This window comes from Sander lucioperca, chromosome 6, assembly GCF_008315115.2.
Source record: "Sander lucioperca isolate FBNREF2018 chromosome 6, SLUC_FBN_1.2, whole genome shotgun sequence".
In the NCBI taxonomy this organism is placed as follows: domain Eukaryota; kingdom Metazoa; phylum Chordata; class Actinopteri; order Perciformes; family Percidae; genus Sander; species Sander lucioperca.
Window position 1 is genome coordinate 29,998,434 of NC_050178.1, and position 19,398 is coordinate 30,017,831.

The window sequence follows — 19,398 nt, forward strand, 5'->3', positions numbered from 1 at the left end:
ACTGCACAGAGAGCTAAGATGCGTTGGTTAGCCTAGCACCACCAAAGTGCACAGCTGCATTAGCATGTAAACCTACAGAATAGCAGTTAAGAGAGTCAGTTTGATTATGCATCAGGTTTTATGTTGGGACTGTTATGTTGTGTTAAACAATCCAAGGAATGTCTGTACTGTGCACTGCACAGTGTTTTTCTTTTTTGCACTACAACTTGATTTTTTTGAACAAGAGAGTTATGTTGGTACTGTAAAAGAGTAAACAGGCTGGCCTTTCATTTTGTATAACAGTAAAATAATTATTTTATTTTGTGTAAAGCAGAAGATTTTTTGCTGTGCAAAATTGTTTAATAAAATATATTATTAAGAATTTTTTGGTATTTATTTGAGATACATTATGGTTTTTATTAATCGAGCAACAGAAAAATAATCGTTATATTAATCGTCCAATTAGTCGTTAGATTAGTCGACTAATCGATAAAATAATCGCCCGATTAATCGTTTAATAAATAATCGTTTACCCCCAGCTCTAATAAAACTATAAAAACTAAATAGTGTCTGGCTCTGTTCTAAGGTAATATGATCAATGACAATTTTATTTATTTTTAAATTTTATTTTATTTAAAGCACCTTTTACATTCAAAGACAACATATAAGCATAGCATTAGGAAGAGAGCATAAACAACAAATTAGAATACAGTACAAGCATCTCACACACACACACACACACACACACACAGTAATTAACCAAAAGCTTGAGAGAATATTAAAGTTTTGTGTTTTTTTGTTGACCATCACTGTGTTGACACAGTGATGGATCTCAGCTCCAAAAGCCACCTGATAATACCACAGTAACAGTAAGTGAAGACACCAGACCTGGATCTGATTCTGGGAACAGCTTGAAGACCTCTGCCTGATGACCTGAGAGGCCTGATAATCAATGATCAATGACACAGGTATTGCAACATGTATAGTCTCTTCCACTTTACTAGATAATTGCAACATTTAAACTGATTTTCATGTATTACTGTATGACAGATCAATTATGCTCCTGCCCACTGACATGGTTGTAAAGTTATTGTTATCCAATTTTTGCTCTCCAAATGTTTTAATATGCACATATTTAGATCAGAGAAATCCTTTTTTCTTTTCTTGTTCAAATCCCCCAGTACGCTTAGTCTTTGGACCTCACTATTTCTTAAACCCTGCGTACGCCCATGCAGTAGGAGATTGAATTAAAAAATAGAATCATTTCAAAGCCATTTTTACATGTAAGAAACATGATGTAAGTGTGTGTGTGTAAATGTGTCCTACTAACACTGCCCAAAATGCCGTATAAAAAGGTAGTCCTATGAAAATGACAGTCAGTTGTCTACATCAGGTGACTTTGCCTGGAGTCCGTTGATGTGTCCGGGACAGCTGGTTGACTTGTAAACATGTAATTGTTTCAGATCAATCTGAATGGAGGGAACTTCTGCAATCTCCGGTGTCTTCGTGGACTCCTCGTCTGACAATTTCTTCTGTACTGAGGCCGCTGTGAGGTCTCACGCAGTCAGCAAGTAAATTACTTTACTTTCAATTTCATAAATAGGACCTATACGTTTAATTGAATAAGAGATAGAATGAACTGGCAAACCAAGAAAACCCCCACACCTGCAGAAGTGACTCAGATGTTAGTAAAGTAACTCGTAGTTTGACCATGAAGTGACCAAAACATTATTACCACAGAATCTGAAATTCAAAAGGCAGCTGGTGAAGAACGGACTGTTTGTGTTCTCCTGGAATTATTTAGATAAAGTCAGTCAATATAGAATCTGTGTTTTTTTTTTTTTTTTTTTAAATAACTACATTTTGTTCATGATCTTCAGCTAAAGGAACTTAATTTAATTTTAAAGGGGACATATAATAAAAAACTAATTTTCACTATGTATTATAAGCTATTTCCATTTCGGCACCCTTTATCCAATCTGTCCGTTCATATCGGCTGCTATCATGAGTGGACCGGCCGCGTCAGCCTGCGCACTACAGCGATCGTATCGGCGTCTCCTCTATTTTTGTTGGCGAGCCGCGAGCAAATGTGTCAGGCCAGGAAGGTAATCCCGGACCCCCTCTTGAAGATCTCTGGTTTAAATGGAAAATGTCTCTGAAAATATACATTAACATGAATCCAACATATTATTAGTAAAGATAAATGTTTTTTTAAAAGTACACAACATTGATGATAGGCTTACTGGCCTATAGCTAAGGTAGCCTTCCACAGATACAGCTAAGCTTAAGGATTCATTGTGCCACATTTCAACATTAAAACATGATGTATAAATATATGAACATGCCAACAATTTTTATTTTTAAAAGCTTGGAATTGTATGCACCATAAAAATGTATCTGTAAAGGTTTGAGTCCGCCCTACACGTTATTGCAGGCCCAGTTTAATATGCAACACAATTTTATACAATATATGTAGTAGGGGGTCCCTGCTGCGTCTCTTTCAGCTAGGGGTCCTTGGCTTAAAAAACGTTAAAGACCCCTGCTTTACAAAGGTCCATGTAGAGTCTAAAGATACTATGTTACACAGGCTCTGTGTTCTGCAGACCATTCTACCTCTCCTTTAAGACCTCACTCGCCCCTCCCCTCCATGAAGTACAGCTGAGCTGACGGTGCGTCTCGCTAGTCCTCGGGTGTTTGGGGTTGGGCGATTGAAAAAAATCCCGAATTCTCTTTTGACACCTTGCTAAGTAGCGCTGATAGATATAGTAGAAACTCATTTGTCGTTGTGTGTGGCTGTGAGTTTGCGTGCATGCTATGCGTAGGCTGAATCACAATTGCATCTAGACAAATCTGATTGGCCAATACACACTGACGATAAATTAAATAATTTTAAAATTACTTAATTTTTCCCTCTCTTCATCTCACACCCCAAACATGACATACAATATGTCATGGAACAGAAACAACAACCAGAGATATTTATAAGCTATCATTTTATTGTCATTGCAGTTTAAAAGCTCCGCCACCAGGGGGTGCTGCAGCACCTGCAGAACCCTACTACCCACGCCTATGTTTACAATGGTGGTCTACGGGGAAATCCTTTCTGGGTCGCTCGGAGGTTTTTTGTTGCAATACTGCGAGTGGCCACTGGACAAAATTAGTGGAAAGGAAAATAGTAAAGTAAGTAATAGTGTTTTTTGAACATTAAAACATGTAAACTTGTTCTCATAGAAATTGAAAATACAAGTATGAATCTGAAAATGAGTATACGTCTCCTTTAAAAGAAAATGTTGATATACCTGTTGGCAAGGTCGGTGGTCGGTGGTTTGATCCCCGGCTCTTCTTGTCCACACGTCCAAGTGTCCTTGAGCAAGACACTGAACCCCAAATTGCTCGCATGGTATGCACATGCATGGTAGCTCGCTGTCATCGGGGTGAGAGTGTGTGTGAATGGATGAATGAGGGACATATTAACTGCTTTATAAATGTAATCCATTCACCAAATATTATCCTGCTGCTTGTAGTTCCTCAAAGTACTGAGCTACACATGATGGGCATAAAAAAAAACATAAGACTTCACAGAACTGAAGCCTGCTGTCACGATGTAAAAGAAAGTAAATTACTTTTTTAGCCAATGTGAAATATAATGTGACTTCTTTTTTTTTTTTTTGGATATTTGTGTCATATATGTTGTGGAATTATTTGTGACAAGCATCTTCTGGGTCTTTTTATTTCTGAAATGCTAAGCCAGAGTTTGTCAGGTACAGTTACACACTGAACTATATACATGTAGGTTTTTATGTTTTATCTGATGCTCTCACAGGGTATCATGTCATTTCAATCAGCGCTTCATCTTCTATCCAAATGTTTGAATAAAAGATGAAATATGTCAAACTGTATGTTGTGACTGTTGTGGATGTTTCTGTGTTCAAACTTTGATAAAAGAAACAAACTGTAAACATACTTCTGATACTACAACATGTTTCTTGGCTGCTCAACAGTTGGTTATGAATCTTCAACATTGACCGTCATAATAACATGTTTAACTCTTTGATCTTCTGATAACTTGAATGACTTTTGGGAAACTTTTAATCACTCCCTCTATATGTATCTAAATATATATTTACTCAAGTAGCTGGAAGTTAACGTACGTGGATCTGGAAAAATCTGTGGAGGAACATTACATAATAATTTAACACTTTCAACCGTTAGAGAAGATCTCAGGTAGAAGTACACATAATACTCTTAGGATTACAAAGGATGGGTATAAAGGTAGCCAAAGGTTTGGGGAAATTAGCAAGCAGATAAATTGACAAAGAAGACTATGTTACGGCTGCTGCTGGTACCTTCCCATGTGTTTAACCCTTTTACTAGTCTGGATCAAAGGAAGTCCATTTCCAGGATAATCACCTGACTTCCGGTCCCTCACCTTCCTCTCTCTGCTAATTAAAACACAGAAGAAGAAGTTGTTTTTTCCGACATCGATCTTTTTCCCCGCAGAGAAGACGGCTGGAGTCGACCTGGAGTTTAATGGTTAGTATTATGAAGTTATTACTGGTATTTATTAAGGGTTTATACTGCATAGAGAAAGTTTTGGCGCCCCTTATAGAGGGCCGCGCTGCTGTCTATCAGTATTATATTGAGACATTTTCATAACCTGTAAAAATAAAAACGTCTTGTATGTTGCATTACATTTTAACACCTGATGCGAGCCATCAGGGGTGTAGCACAAAATTCTGGGCCCTGTAGAAAGGCATTTTCTATGGGCCCCTCCCCGCATCCACAGCTATTCATTCTAGCATCTTTTTGGGCCCCCCTCACATGAGGGCCCTGGGTACACGGTCCCCTTTTTCCCCCCAGTCCGACGCCCCTGCGAGCTATATGGGAGTAGCCTAGGCATGAAAGTCAAAGTTTTGAGTGCTTTAGGTGCATTGACCTGACTCTCTGAATATGCAGAGACGTTGTCTCGCTCCGCCTCTCTGCTGAGGCCCGTTCACGTAACAGCATCAGTTAAACTGTATTTCACACAATGATGGTTCCATTTGCAACAATCTGCGGTTCACATGCCTGCAGAACTGTAGGGGCAGTCTGTTACTCTACATCACGGACAATTTATGTATCAATATTTCAAAATAGAAGTCATTACACTTCATAATGTTTTGTATTCATAACACTATTGTATTATTGTACAGTAGCAGTTACTTTATGTAAGTCACTCCTACATTTTTCAACTGAGGAGCAAAACATGCCTCTTGGGAAAAAGATACGGTTGTGTCCTGTTCATACTAATCAGATCATCTGGACTTTGTTGTCAGATATAAAAGCCCCCTTCCCTTACTGCATTATACCATTCAATTTAAAGTGTTGATTTGTTACCTGCAGAATTTTGTATAAAAATGTTTGCAGTACAATTAATATAAGAAGTCTGCACACATCTTTCCGCGCGTGCACCCATCCCTCCCCCCACCCTGGGTCATCTACCACCCCAATCTAATTTTGTGGGAAACACTTTCCAATAATGTGACTGCATGAACTTCAGAGTGGAGCTGGTGGAAGAATTACAGAAGTCTCTCTTCTCTACGGCAGAAAGATTACTACTATGACTTTCACTTCCTGGACAGAAACAAAGAACAGCTGCAGTGCTTGTTAATAAAAAAATACAAATAAGAAAAAGACAGAGTTTGACAATGATCTGAATACTATATGTACATGTTGCTATTCACACAGTGCTGGCTTCACTGAGTGGTGTATTATGGTATGTTTTTACATCAGCTCAGGCCAAAAAAGAAGAGGAAGCTTCAGGCAGCGGATATAAATAGTTTCTTGGAAACACGCATCAACGGCCCAACTTTTCACAACAGGATGCAGCACAGGCACGCCCAGACACATGCACACAAACACAAAGGTGTGTGAAATGTGAAAATATCATATTTCATCATTAGTGATACAAGAGTCCAAACTTAAGTTATCGGTGTAACTGTCAATCTGGTTTAACATAAAGAAGAGATTCATGGAAATAGTGTTCTGTCTGCATCACATCATTGCTCCACCTTCTCACGGTTGGATCAGTGTCTGAAACAGGCCAGTAGTACTGCAGCTAAACTTGATGGTGCAATATTTCGCGCAATGAGGCTGATGTGTGAAAGTACAAAAACAAACAGAAGTGAAACTAAACTGTAAACCACAGAGATTCAGGAAGCAGCTACAAAAATACTGAGAGCTGAACACAGAGACTTTTAGAAACGGAGCTTTCTCTTAACTTGTCAAGGAAAGTTAAGAGGGAGTTATTATAGGCTAAGCATTAATGATCATCTTTCTTTAAGTTTGAGAGACATACAGTAAGGGGTCAAAGAGTTCACGTGCTGGTCAAAAATTAGTTCCTGACTGAAAGTGACCCTTTTGACCAAAAACTTCCAGGAACTTTGGAACCAAATTAATTCAATTAAGGAATTAAACTCATAGTCCATGAGCCAGGGGGGTTGATCGGTATCATCGGGGGGACAAATGCTATCGTTGTTTTTTGGCAAGGTATACACCCCTAGTACTAGAAAAATCATGATAGCAGTGCAGGGGTGGTAGCGAATCACTTTTTTTCAGCTCATGAAGTTACTAACCCCCTAAGATAAATTCCGTTTTTGAAATCTGGTGTATATCTGGTTTAGGCTCATGGTAGGGATATTGTCAATATTCTATAATATGGTTGGTGCTTGGTATCGTTGGAAAGGGGACATTTTAGGCTTTCATTTAAGCCCAGTACTGAATCTGTCTGACAAACACAGAGGTCACATGACTTCTTTAAACCAGAAATAACACACATTTTCTCACAATTTCCGCCTAAACTGTATGCTTTCTTTTATCCCTGGGGCATGAAGGAACATCAGGGACACAAAACTCAACAACTTCAATACTCAAGGCACTCTGATGATTCAGAAAATGTATAATATACCCATACTATTTATTTGTGAGAGCCTTAAATTAGACTTGTGCAGCCAGCACACGTCTTCAAAATAGAATAGAGCGAATAGAATGGACAAATGGATGGAGCCTTATTAGTTGTAAAAGTCAATAACGCAACAGGTTGTAAAGTGAATATATTTAATCAAAGACAGGTTTGTATGTTGATATCCATTATTTTATTATCTAATCATCATCATTTTCCATGTCGTCCTCGTCTTCATCTGAACTTTCTACATAGGTCGCCTAGTTTTCACACTCTGTCAGTTTACACATGTCTGTGCACCTGAGGCCATTTGCAAGACACATACGTACATCGTGGGAGTGAACACTTTTTTGTGCAGTTCAGGTGCTGGCTGGCCTTCCATCCAGTGCAGCACCAACTGTTCACCTTCCTCCTCTGTCTCCACCTTCCATCCTCTGCCAACATGGCTTGGCACTTGTGGGTCCTTTTCTTCCGAAATGGGTTTCCTCAGGAGGGTGGCTGGCGTCTCCCTTATAGAGGAGACACAACAGCCCGATAATCGGCCGTCGGACAGTCTGGCGAGGTCAGTGACTCGAGTCTGTTCGGTGTGTCCCGTGCCGTCGGCCGTCCGAGGAGCCGTCGCCCTTCATTTGGGCCGACCTGACATGTTCAGTCAGAGACAGGGCAGTCAGGACTCACCCGGAAATGGGTAGCGGATGAGCCTCTCAAAATCTGACGAAAATCTTGTCAATCTGAAAACCAGATTCAGAAATTGCACGGCCTATTTCTCGCTTAAAATGTTTTCAGAACCACGTTTCGGTGAACTATTTTAGTACAAGATGAGATTGTATTCTGAACAAGCCGCCATGACAGTCTGGCTGTGAATTTCCCATAGACTGTATATAAGAATGGACCAACAGATCCCGTTGCTCTGGATGGAGACCAGTGAAGGCCGTTAGAAGCACTTTTCCGGTGAGCGCTGAGCGTTACTGAGCAGCCTCCAATTGAGAGTGACGACGTAAATGTGACGTGAGCAACCTGTCTGAAAGTTGCAAGTCTTCTGGTAGCTGTGCCAAGAGAAATCTCAATCATTCCCAATCTTGCAGAGACGGAGAGCGTAGGTATATGTAAGGAGATAATATAGGCACAGGCTAATTATTGATCACTAAAATGATAGTTAACATTAGTAATTACACTTAAACAGCTAATGTGAGACAAAACTGCCTGCGAGCTTCTCCTGTACTATACGGTAATTCCTCTACTATGCGACAGTAAGTCGCGTGGTTATGACACAATCGTTAGCCTATTTTTACAAAAATGTCTGCTACGGAGCCATAACGTGAGATACAAGGTAATGGAGCCTTATACATTGTCGTGTTTCTTTAGAAATAAACAATGGACAAATAGAGTCTTTAAACTCTTCAGATGTAAAGTTATTCGCTGTCAAAGTGACATCAAAATGAATGGCAGTCAATGGGATGCTAACGGGGGGTGATCGCTTTGTAGCATTAAAATGGCGCCATAGGAGGTTCGCGGTCCGAGGAGAAGCTTACCCCCTTGGAAATTCCGGAGAAAAAAACCATGTGACGCGTTCGTCCAATCAGCTGCCAGTTTTCATTTTCTGGGATCATTATCCACCAATGTTTGGAGATAAGTTAACACGAGAGGCAGGGGACATGATATGGGGTCCGCACCCTTCTCCGTGCACCAGCGCTGGAAAGCAGACCAATGCCCTGCATAACACCCAGTAGTAGAGGGGGCTCTGGCGTTCTGGATAGTGCGCACCACGGCAGGGGGCAAGCCTAATCTCTGCAAGCATTCCCGCTCAGCAGCCAACCCCACAGCCGCTGGGTTATCACCGGGGGGTGAAATATCGTGCTGTTTAGCTGTGACAGAGCATCCTCGCGCCATGGTAGTTGCCAGGGAGGGCCCGCCAACATCTGAACCAGAGTCGGGAACCAGGATGCGCTCCGGTGCCACTAAAATGACTGACAGATTCTCTTCCTGGATGCGTTCCAGGAGGCGAGGGATCAGAGGGACCGGGGGAAAAGCGTATAGGAGGGTGGGTGCCGCTTTCATGGTCCTCCGTCCCCATGAAGCCTGCCGGTCAGGAGCCGGCTGCCGCTGCGGAGGGTGGGAGGCGGGCGGAGGAGTGGAGGACGAAGCCTGGGAGGAGGACGCAGCCGCAGCAGAGGCTGTGGAGCGTTTCCTCTTTGGCGGTTGTCGTGGCGGTGGCGCTGCTGCAGAGGAGCCACCTTCCAGGTGCCGAGCCTTCGCAGCCGCTCTGTCTCTTCGGCCGCCTGGTGAAGGTGGGACGTGGCCGTCTGTGGGCGGGGCCCAAATAGTCCATCAGGAGCTATGGGGCCATACAGAAGCTCCCGTCTGACCTCCGCGGGTAGCTGTGACATGTGGTGCCAGATGTTTCGCTGGGCCACAGTCTGCCACACCTGAATCCTCGATAACGCCACCGTGGACGCAGTGGCGAGGGTGAGGATAGCGGTCATCGCTTTTCCGATCTCTGTGGCTAGCTCCGGGGGGAAGAGCTCCCGGAGTGGTAGCTGTGGCGGAGACGGCGGAGGCTAGCAGAGTGATGTTGTTCTGCGCCGCAAGGCCCTGGGCCGCACACTGGTGCGACCGTTCAGTGACCTGGGCGCAGACCTGATCCTGGGGGGACGGGGGAGTTGGCTTCCGGTGGCCGAAAAACGTAGCCCTTGGAAGCAGGATGGACGCCAGGCTCTGTTCAAGGGGGGGGACCGAAGGGAAGCCCGCCTCTGTGTCGCCTTCAACCCGGGTGAACGGGGCGTAGCAAGAGAACGGCGCCTTCAGTTTCCCGGGCTGGGAGAGAGCTTCCTCCACGAACGGCCGAAGCTCCGTAAAGCGCGGCCAGAGTGGAGCCTGTTTGGACGGCGACTCCTGGGTGTAGACATCTCCACTCAAGAGGCCGCGAGAGGGGGCTGGAAGCTCAGCCGGGAGCGCTATGCCTCTCTGGTCCGCTGCCTTCTTTATGATGTCCGGCAGGTCCAGGAAGAGAGCCCTGGTGGTGGAGGGTGGAGCCGCCTGTGGCAGAGGGGAAGACCGCTGAGGCAGTGCCCCTGGCCGTTCCGGAGATGGGGAGAGCCGCAGTGGGAGGGCATCGATCCCTATCTCGTGGTCCAGTTCTCCCAGGAGGAGGGAAAACCGGTGAGAGAACCGTCATCCGGGGGAGACGAGTCATTGGACTCGTGCCCGTTGAAGACGTCCTCTTCCAGCAGATCCAGGGTGTCGACGGTGTCTCGCCGGTCTGCCCAACTGCCGTCCCCCTGTCCTGACCTTGCAAGCGGTTCAGTTGACGGTGAGTGCCTTGCCGGCGTGAACGGCACCGAGGCAGGTCTCACAGCGGGGGTGGAGATCCGGCGGCAGGATGTAGCCGGTCCGGCAGCCAGGGCAGAGGCGGACGCAGCTGGAGATGGAGGTTCTTGAGGTCTTCATACTGCAAAGCTTGAAGAAAAAGTGGGAGATGAACAACGGGTCCGCTCTGTTTATATACAGTTTCTGCGGACGTAGTTGAAAGCCCGTGCTGGACGCAAGGGCGGGAAAGAAATCTTCACGACTGCGCATGTGCGAAGGGATAAACCCAATAGCGACAGCTCTTAGAGGGCGAAGCCTATACGAAATAGAACCCACCATCACAGTAACTAAAAAGAAAATCACAAGGGTAGTGATGTAAACATTATAGGTTAATGAACAATTGTGTTGAAAAAAAGAAAGAAAAGGTTTGTTACTTGACATTATTTAAACCCAACCAATCATAACAAAAGCTTAACCTGATGTCACTTACATCCTCTTGGAAATGTTGGAACATGTCCAACTGATAAGCTAGCTAGCCTGCACTGTAGCAGTTACTGTTACTGTTATACTGTTTAAGCTATCTAGCCTGCTAGATGGCTAGCCTACAAAAACACCAAGCTTACATTAGCTACTGTTACATGTACAGCTATAGGTATAATCTCCCTCTGTAGAAAAAAGGTATTTTGTACTTACATTTAAAACCCCTGGAACTCATTGGAAGTTGGTTGAAGATGGCATAGTTGGTAGTGTTGTTATAACCAGTCAACTGAACCAACGAGCTTTTCACAAAACTGACAAAACCGTGCATGAGCTACTTTCTGACATTCTAACTGAAAGTGGGTGAATATCAAAATACATGATAGAAACATTTTGTTAAACCACTTACAAGTGTTATGTTGACAACACTATTGAAACAATTACTTTTTATTACAACTGTACATGAATAAATAGGCCATTTGGCCCTGGACTAATAGTGTATTCTATTTGTCCATTCCATTTTGAAGACGTGTGCTGGCTGCACAAGTCTAATTTAAGGCTCTCACAAATAAATAGTATGGGTATATTGTACATTTTCTGAATCATCAGAGTGCCTCGAGTATTGAAGTTGTTGAGTTTTGTGTCCCTGATGTTCCTTCATGCCCCAGGGATAAAAGAAAGCATACAGTTTAGGCGGAAATTATGAGAAAATGTGTGTTATTTCTGTTTTAAAGAAGTCATGTGACCTCTGTGTTTGTCAGACAGATTCAGTACTGGGCTTAAATGAAAGCCTAAAAGGTCACCTTTCCAATGATACCAAGCACCATATTATAGAATATTGACAATATCCCTACCATGAGCCTAAACCAGATATACACCAGATTTCAAAAACAGAATTTATCTTAGGGGGTTAGTTACTTCATGAGCTGAAAAAAAGTGATTTCGCTACCACCCCTGCACTGCTATCATGATTTTTCTAGTACTAGGGGTGTATACCTTGCCAAAAAACACTATGAGACTTTGTCCCCCCAGATGATACCGATGGCCCAAATTTGGGGTCCTGGCTCATGGACTATCAGGAGCTGAAAGTCCATTCTGTAAATTCTTGTTTGAAACCATGTGAAACACAGAATGTAAAATACAAAAAAAAAGCCTTGGAGTGTACCACACAGATAAAACCTGTAGAAGGGAAACTTGGTATAGATTGTGCAGTCTGAATAGGATCAAGACAGAAAAGATTTTCATTCATGTTGTTTTGTTTTCTGTCCGAGCCCGGCCCGCGTCCGACAGAGCAGTAACTGAACCCGACCCGAGCCCAACAGGCATTAAAGGGATACTTCACCGATTTAGCATTAAGCTTTGTATCAGCAGAAACACGGTAGTATTTTTGAATGACCGTGCTTCTCTCCCTCATGTCCCCCTGAGACCAGAGATCTCAGAATCAGAATCAGAAAAAGCTTTATTGCCAAGTACGTTTACACACACAAGGAATTTGTCCTGGTGCTGTAGGTGCATGTCACATTAAAGCAACACGCACAGACACACCGAGTCGCCATATATGCGGCACCAAAACAACTCTCTCTTAACTCTCGCAGGGAGAATACAGCATCACATGAGGAGAGGAGAGGGGAAAAAAAGCAACTCACAGACTATCCTCATAAAGATAAGAACAGTGTGGGAACAGGAAAAAAAACACCTCAGCACATAGGCACACAAACAGTACATTTGCACTGCTGAACATAACATAACATAACATAACATAAATGTACAGTTGCACATTTGGCTGCGAAGGCGTTGGACTGGGGAGAGGGTAGGATGGGGGAGTTTGGCCTGCTGAGAAACGCACAGCCCGGCAGTTCCACTAGTGACACAGTCCGCAGAATGTTATAGCGAAAACACAGCACGTTGCCATGGTGACACCCTTGAACAGTCCAGAACCGATACGACAATCAGCAGGCAGTGGGGAAGACGGGGGAGGAACCAAGAGCATCTCGCTTGCAGAGCCCCAACAGGGTGACTGTTTGTTCCAAGAGACGGCCTTGGCAAGGCCGTTCAGGATAAGGGAGCCGAAAGATTAAATTAGTTTTGTCTACGCGAATGGCTGCTCTAATTTAAATATTCATTCTATTGTCCAACTACACACTGTTCAACTGGTCAATTTTTCTTTCCAAATCCATGACCTTCCTCATGATGGTATCCAAGCCATGGGACATTACCATGTTGTTTTCCATCACGCGATTAATAGTTCCAGTTTGCAAACTGATCGCTTTTCCAACAGCTTCAGGCAGGCCAGGCAGCTTCCTTGGGCTTTGGACAGCTACCAAAGTTTTTCCAATTCTTCGATAAACCAGAGCGAAGCATCCTCCAATCAGCAACATTCCAGTTATCAGGGTTCCAAATAGGTAGATATCCTCAACGTCCTCCACGGAAAGAGCAGAGAGACACACGACACGCCGTTTCTCCCAGCCGTCCATCGTATACCCCGCAGCAAACGTCCCGTCAGGACATGCTGGCTCACCCGAACCAGTGCTCCTCCTCGAGAATACAGTGTCAATTGCGTTGAGAGACCAGTTAATCAATTCCATGATTTTTAGGTATTTGTAGAGCCTTGCAGGGAGAGTCTCTAAAAAGTTAACAGCAGACAACACAAGACAAGATAGCAAGCAGGGTAGGCCTGGGAGGGAGAGGGAGAAAAAGCGACCGCCTTCGCTGAGAGCTGGAAAGAGAAGATTGTCTGTATTGTCGGTCTGGAAAAAAGCCTCTTATGACGCAAAAATCGTCATTTTGCGTCATAAGAGGCTTTTTTGCCCAGAGGCTATGGACTACAGTCCAACTTCTGCATATTTCCAACCCGTCCATAGGAGGTTGGACTCCGGCATTCTCCAAAATTTCACAAAAGAACACGAGTGTCAGCCATCTTGAATCCTCGCGTAGCTTAGTGGCTTCTCAGCATCAAAACTATAGTTAGATAGATTTATTCATCCCAAAGGAAATTTTAGAACAACAATTATGTGCATTCAAACTACCGCACACGTGTACCAACGGGATACATTGGTACAGATCGGAGAATATGCAGGACACTTTTTTACAGACGGAATACTCCACACAGCTTTGCCTGCCTGCTATGGAGACCAGCGGTGTTGCTCGATGCCTCTGGCCGGTAAAGGGACATCATCAGCGGGGAACATTGAACGAGTGTGCCGGTGGAAAGCTAACGCTAGCCGGCCACCTGTTCCATCAATCCTGCTTGCAAGTCTCCGCTCATTAGACAACAAACTGGATTACATCCAATTTCAACGAAACTCCCACCGCGAGTTCAGAGACTGCTGTGTTTTTGTTGTTGTGGAAACATGGCTGAACAGCAGCTATCGCCGGGTGAGACTAGTGGAGGTGGGCTGTGTTAACACGGACTGCCTGGTGCAGAAATTCTCGGCCTAGAAGCCACCAATTTCTAAAAGAATTTCACATTTCTACTGCATAAGTGACCCAATTTAAAGATATATTCATCTTTCCAACGGTGAAATATCCCTTGAAGATATTTATGTCCGAGCCGACACAGTTAAAATCTCTTTTTTTTTTCTCCTACTAATGACACATGTACGTTTGTTTGTGTGGAAAGCTCGCTTTTATTAAGCAACTGTAGGAAGGCATTCGGAAATGTCAACAGATGAGGGGCAACAAGCGCACGTTAAAGGGATACTTCACTGATTTAGCATTAAGCTTTGTATCAGTAGAAACACGGTAGTATTTTGAATGACCGTGCTTCCCTCCCTCACGTCCCCCTGAGACCAGAGATCTCTGGATTGTGGGTCTGGAAAAAATCTTCCGATGACGGAAAATGGCGATTTTTGCGTCATCAGAAGATTTTTTGACCAGAGGCAAGGGACTACAGCCAGTAGTAGGATCTACTTCCACATATTTTCTACCAGCCCATAGGGGGTTGGACTGTCGTCTTTCACCGAGGATTGCCGAAGCAAAATGAGCGTCAGCCATCTTGAATCTTCGCTAAACAGTAGTCTCTCTCTCAGCAGCAAACTTTTACAACAATTATGTGCATTCAAACTGTCACACGTGTACCACCGGGATACATTGGTACAGATCGGAGAATACCCAGGTGAAAAAGAAATCTATTAAAAATATACTTTAATAAAGTGTACTAAGTATATTTTCTACATTTTGTACTTTTTTCGTCAAATCCAAGTATAAATAGTATGCTAAAATGGAACAACTTTTTTCAAACTTCAAGTGCACTAAAATACACTAATGAAAATCTAGATTCATAATCAATTAAGCACACTTACAGTACAATTGCATTATATCGCCATTCTAATGGAAATACACTTAAAAAGGCATTGCAGCTCAACTTATAGTTGTGTTTAAGTACATTTTGTATATATTGTTATCATACTTGTTACTATAAACTATGTTAATTTAGTATGCCTCTGTAATATTTCAAGTGATCTACAAATGCACTTCCTAACTATATTTAGTGCTTTTAAATTGTCCCACTATGACAATAATGTATTTGAAGTGAAGTTCAATAACAACCTACCGTAAACATCATACACATACTTTCAGTGCAATGTTATTATAGTGTTAGCAAGAAATGAATTGTGTTTGAAGTATACTTCTTCTGTACTTTTATCCCCATTTTGTTATACTTAAGCATAAATGTTGCTATTATACTACAAGTATATTATATTACAATTAATTTCAAGTGCATTACAACAACAGATTACAAATTGCATTTCAGAAAAGGATCTTTATTACTCACACAAAAGTAACACACAAAATATCCAACTCATTTGAATTAAATGTAATCAAAGCCTGTCTGTCATGGAATATTGCGCAAAAATCAGTGCAAATACCATAGGACACATGTATATATACCCCAAGCCATATACAACACAAAAGTCCAACATTACAAACTGGGGCAAACAAATCTGGAGCAGTAGTAAAGCCATTTCGAACCCCGTTTTACGCTTCCAGCTCACTTCTACCCAGTTTGAGCATTACTTGCTGAGTAAAGTTGAAAGTGTTTTTCATGCACATGGAGTAGTCCAGGTGCAGGGCGTAGATCAACCCGAAACGGCTGTGTGTGTGAAACGAAAGGACACGAAAGGCCTAAGGCTGGTTGGCCAGTTCATCCATTACCACAGACCCTTCCAAGATGATCCCTACACTGAATGGGTTGAGCTGGGTATTTTCTCAACCCAGGCAGAGAATTCCCACTGGAGTTTAACTGTACGAGTCCTTGTCAGTTACATCCTAATGTGAAAGAAACGTAGTGACAAGGAGAAAACATAAACATGCCAGTTAGACAATGGTGTTTTGTACACCAAAAAGAGCCTGTGACTGTTTATAATGAAAAGTGTTGTACAATATAAACTGCACTGATAGTATACTAATATTTGGATCTGTACAGTATATTGCAACACTTTGTCCCAAATATGGAGTTTACCCACTTCCAGTCACAGTTGTGCTGAAAAGATGTAGAAAACTGCTCCCAGAAGCTTTGTTGCTATGCAACAATTTTGTGAATCATATGACTCAGTACATTTCACCTTAATTGCTTTTTGTAAACTTTACTGTCACCGGTTGAAACTAACATTAAGTTAGTTGATTAATTGAGCAACCAGAATCTAACATGTGCACTCAGAACTCCCATTTCAGTTAAAGACCCGAGAACATTTTCACAACTTCCAACTGGTGACAGTAAAGTTAAAAAACAAAGTGGGCAATGTAAAAGGATTCATACAACTTTAGTTATGGTGAGCAATTTTCTAAATCTTTTCAATAGAATTGGGACTGAAAGTGGGTAAGCTATCTTTGTTTGGCAATAAATAGACTTAACGGAGGCCCTTAAGGAGACACTGATTGCTGATCAAATCATTCTGAAAATTAGTAGCACTGTTCATTAATGGCTTAAAATGAGACAAATGAGCATGCACCTGCAACATTTACAAAAAAATGATTAACTTACAGAGCATGTCTTGAAGAAGGCAGAAGAATCATCCGCCAAGATGACAGGCAGTCCCCGAAGACATAGGCACCTGATGTGTGTTGGCTCAGTGGTCTGGAAGATAATGGACACAAGAGCAAAACACATCTTGCTAAGGATAATCACATGTATTTATCAAATAAATTCCAGAAATTCCCCACAATGTTTATGTACAAGAGGACAAAAGGGGAGGAAAATGGAGAGGACAGAAAAGAAGGGAGGGGAGATTTGATGGGAAGAAAAGGATAGAGCAGAGAAGAAACAAAAGACATAAAAAGAAAAGCGATGAACAGAGAGAGGAAAGAGAGGTAGTAGACTAATGTAGCTAGTCAAACCCACCTTTGTCTGACGTAAAGCTCAGCCAAAAGCTCGCTGGGCAGGCCTTTCTTTTTTCCTAAAGGAGGTCCATCAGCCTTGGAGAGAAACGGTCAAGTTCATCAAAGAAATTCTCTTGCAGACTTTTCCCCACCACTCTGGTGAACTCGTAACAAACCTGAAACAAAACATAACAAAAACGAACCTTTGAGAGAAGGCATAGCTGTATAAATCAGTGATTGATAGCTCACTGCGTAGAGCTGCGGACTCGGGTGTTAGCTATTATTCTAGAATAATAGTGAAACAGTTGAACTGGTTATGAACTGGTTAAAACGACGGTTTAGGCAATTTAGCTGACATTAGCTAAGCCAGCAAACAGGTGGCTAACGTTGATGTCCGCCGAACTTGTTAAAACAACGTTTTTGACTAACGTTACTCACAAAAAGCCCCTCCAGTGAGAAAAGTAATTTAGCTAGCTAGCTAACGGATGGCTAAATTAATGCCTATTGACGTCAAACTGATTAACTTTGAATCCTCACAAACAGCCCCCCCCCCCACCCCAACTGAAAAAAATGTTTAAACTGTAGCTAGCTAACGTTAGCAGGTGAAAAAAGGGTGCCGACCTAGTTAAAAAATAGCTTCCCACTACTCACCAACATCCCCTTGAATCCACACACAAACACGGAAACATGAAGTTGTCTGACTCCTCAGCAGCTAGCGATAGCTAAACAATGGACAACGGGAGGGCGAGATCGTTACTTAACGTTACTTACCATCTCTGGCGAGTGTTAGCAGCAACTGGTCTGTCCGGCGGGCGGCGGCAAAGTGACAGCTTCTCAGCCAAAAGCGGATTGCAGCAAAGTAACGGCTTTCACGTTCCCATAGTGCATTGCATTAAACAGTGGAGCGTTGTCACCTTCTTATATACACTCTATGGTTGTCACAGTGGCTCATGAGTAGGCCTACAGTTAGTAGCATAGACTGTGGTTAGTAGCTAGTAGTTGGTGTTTTTAGACATACGGAAACAACAAAAAAATGTGATTTCTCAGAAATTAAATTGAAATTTATGGAAACAACGGCCCTAACATAACCATACTTTTAGTAATATAATTTATTTATCCACAAACCTGTGCGTTTGTGTTAAATAAAAAAATAACTTACTACTTAGCCTAATATCGCTGTTGTTACGTAAAACTCTAATGGGAAAAATAGCCTACTTTCAGATCTTGCGGCTTCATAGCAACTTATGTAGCCTAGGTAAAGAGATGGTCAGAATTGCCACTCTAAGTATGTCAAATTTAATACACTTCTATACAAAAATAAACTTCTATACAATTTAAAATACATTAACAACAAAGTACACTTTCAAAAAGTACATTTAAAAAATAATTTGATTACTGCTAAATTAGTATACTTACTTTTTGGACTCTGAAGTTGAACTTAATTACATCTATTTTGAAGTATACTTTTAGAAAGTACATATTAAATACTCTTTAAATAAAGCACAACAAGTAGAAGCATACTTGTTTTATACTTCATGTACTTTATTCATATTTCTAATACACTAAAGTATACTACTTTTTTACCTGGGTGCCGTCACTCTCTCACTTCTCCCTCGCTCTATCACCCACTCCCCACACACACACACACACACACACACACAGACATGCTGGCTCGACGCACACACCAGCGCACAAGTATAAACATCAGGCCACTCACGTAGGGTACGGAGTAAGCTCTGCACGGAGCCTCCGCAGAACCATAAAACAAGCTTTACAGTATAGGAGTTTGACAGACCTAATTATATATATATATATATATATATATATATATATATATATATATATATATATATATTAGAGATGCACCGATTCCGATTTCCGATTTTTCATTGAGTTTGACCAGCCGATTCTGATTTCATTTTTTCTAGCCACTTTACAGCACACACAAATATTTATTTTCAATTTTTTCTTTAATAGAAAATTTACCATTTTTCATAGAACATAGAACATTTTTTGAATAGATAATCGATCACTATATAATTTACATTTATAATATAAATTACTACTGGTGGGGGAAATTCACACACATCTAAAGTGCAATGTTATGGAAGAACCATTTCCTTCTTTTCACATCCAATATCCAACAAAAAAAATGTGATATATTTAGCAAACTAAACTTCTGTATGTATGAAAACAGGGAAAACTGGTAAAGGCAATAAAATAATATATAAATAACAAATAAAAATAAAATAAATATAGCCTTGCAGTATAAAGATATTTCTCAAAAAACGCACACAGGCCTGTTTGAACGTCAACAGTAACGTCAACAGTAACGTCAACAGCGTGTAGTTCCTTTTTTAGCAAGTTTGCTTTATTTG

The 19,398-nt window shown here is 42.0% G+C and overlaps 1 protein-coding gene and 3 long non-coding RNA genes across 4 annotated transcripts in view; 3 read left to right on the forward strand and 1 right to left on the reverse strand.

Annotated features, from left to right (window-relative positions):
• The window catches only part of LOC116065136 (myosin light chain kinase, smooth muscle-like), a 766,302-nt gene that overhangs the window by 660,938 nt on the left and 85,966 nt on the right, over positions 1-19,398 (forward strand). The window lies entirely within an intron of this gene.
• LOC116034690 overlaps positions 1-19,398 on the forward strand; it is a 45,829-nt gene that overhangs the window by 25,189 nt on the left and 1,242 nt on the right. The gene's annotated exons all lie outside the window — the stretch shown is intronic.
• LOC118495314 lies at positions 834-1,868 on the forward strand. The gene is made up of 2 exons (XR_004897687.1): positions 834-947; positions 1,443-1,868. It is a non-coding gene; the product is annotated as an uncharacterized LOC118495314 (long non-coding RNA).
• LOC116034691 lies at positions 15,509-17,193 on the reverse strand. The gene is made up of 3 exons (XR_004101172.2): positions 17,043-17,193; positions 16,686-16,778; positions 15,509-15,970 (listed from the first exon to the last, which is right to left on the reverse strand). It is a non-coding gene; the product is annotated as an uncharacterized LOC116034691 (long non-coding RNA).